The following is a 1,864-nucleotide window of genomic DNA, read 5'->3' as shown; positions in this document are numbered from 1 at the left end:
CATTGACCCTGAGACTCTTTTCTCCTTTGAAAGTTCCATTGTCACCCGGTAAAAAGGAGCTTGTAACTGCAGGCATGCAGTAATTGTTTCATAGTCCTCAGAGGACAGAGGTTTTACGTCAGTTTGTAATGCTGCAATAGCAGCCCCACTGACTGTTTTTCTTGGAATATTGTAACATGAAGAATGAGCTGTTCCAGGGTGTGTCAACCTCCTGAATGAGCTTTTTCACAGGACAATTTAACTGCTCCTGCATTTGTCTGAGCCTCTCTTTGGCTGTTGTGCTGGTTTTAATTAAAGTTACCACTTTCCTTGCCCTTGTGCACAGATCTTATAGGCCGGGAGTTGCATCTAGAGATTTCTTCACTACTAAATTTATTGAGTAAGCAAAGCAGAGTGCATGCCTCAGATTTAAACTTCTGACTGAGGCAACCATATTAGCTCCTGCATCTGTCACCATAGAGGTCACTTTACCTTGAATGCCCCATTTGTCCATGATGAACTTTGTTGCACTGATGTTATCAGCTGTATGAGCTTCAGGGAAAGGCAGCACCCCCCAAAAGCACTGTGGCCAAATTCACAGAGTCATCTACATAATGACATGTCATTGCTAAATATGCATCCATTATGGAGGTCCACATATCAGCAGTTAGGCTCACAGTCTCTACATTCTGCAATACAGCCTTGGCCTTAATCTTCTCCTCTTTGTATTTCTGGACCACCATGTTCGTAAGAGCCCATCTTGATGGCAGTGTAAGTTAGATCAAGCGTAGCTATGAAATCCTTAAAGCCACAGTCATCTATGATGGAGAAAGGCTGACAGTCTTTAACCACCATATTCACAAGAGCTTCATCTAGCTCTTGCTTTCTTTCCACTAAGTTAAAGATAAATAAGAAAAAAGAAGAGGCAGGAAGTTTGATAAGCAGATCAACTCTGTCTTAAAGAAGAGTTTCTTCCAGTTAAGGCAGATGGCTAAACTTAAGCCTGTCTTAACCAAACCTGACCTTGAGAAAGTAGTTCATGCCTTCATTACAACCAAACTTGAGTACTGTAATGCACTTTATGTTGGGGTTAGTCAGGTCTACCTTTCACGCCTGCAGCTTGTTCAAAATGCTGCGGCTCGGCTTTTAACAGGAACTCGTAGGTTTGAGCACATTTCACCAGTCCCTTCACTGGCACCCTGTGTGTTAAAGAATATATTTAAAAATTATTTTAATGACTTATAAATGCCTACATGGACTTGCACTGTTGTATCTCTCTGACCTGCTTCAGCCTTATGTTCCTTACCAGGTACTGAGATCATCTGATCAGCTGCTATTGGTTGTCCCAAACACCAGGATGAAGCTCAGAGGAGATCGGTCTTTTTCTGCTGTGGCTCCTAAACTCCGGAACAACCTGCATCTTCACTTCCTCTTTTTAAATCTCTTTTAAAACACATCTGTTTTCACTGGCTTTTAATACAGTTTGAGTTATGTTTTTATGATACTTTTACTCAACTAGTTTTCTTTTTACTGTTTATATTTCTGTGTTTTAATTTATTTTATTGTTTTAATCTTGTTCTATGTTTGATGGTTGGTGTAAATTGTAAAGCACTTTGGCCACTTTGGTGCTATATAAATAAATTTGATATTGACATTGCAGTAGTGATGTTGGGGTTTGTGGAGTATGTTTGTTTCTGTCCAGCAGGTGGCGGCATGGAGCGTTCTGGAGAGTGGATGGGGATTATGAGACACACCTGGATCAGATGAGGGTCATTAGGGAGAGGCATATAAGGAGCATGCTGCCACTCAGTCGACGCCTGAGTATTGCCATTCGTGGTACTTCAAGCTCCCCTGAACTTCTGAATCATAGCCTTGAAGGATACCC

Source organism: Kryptolebias marmoratus, linkage group LG5, assembly GCF_001649575.2.
Source record: "Kryptolebias marmoratus isolate JLee-2015 linkage group LG5, ASM164957v2, whole genome shotgun sequence".
Lineage (NCBI taxonomy): Eukaryota > Metazoa > Chordata > Actinopteri > Cyprinodontiformes > Rivulidae > Kryptolebias > Kryptolebias marmoratus.
Note: the sequence above shows the minus strand (reverse complement) of the source record.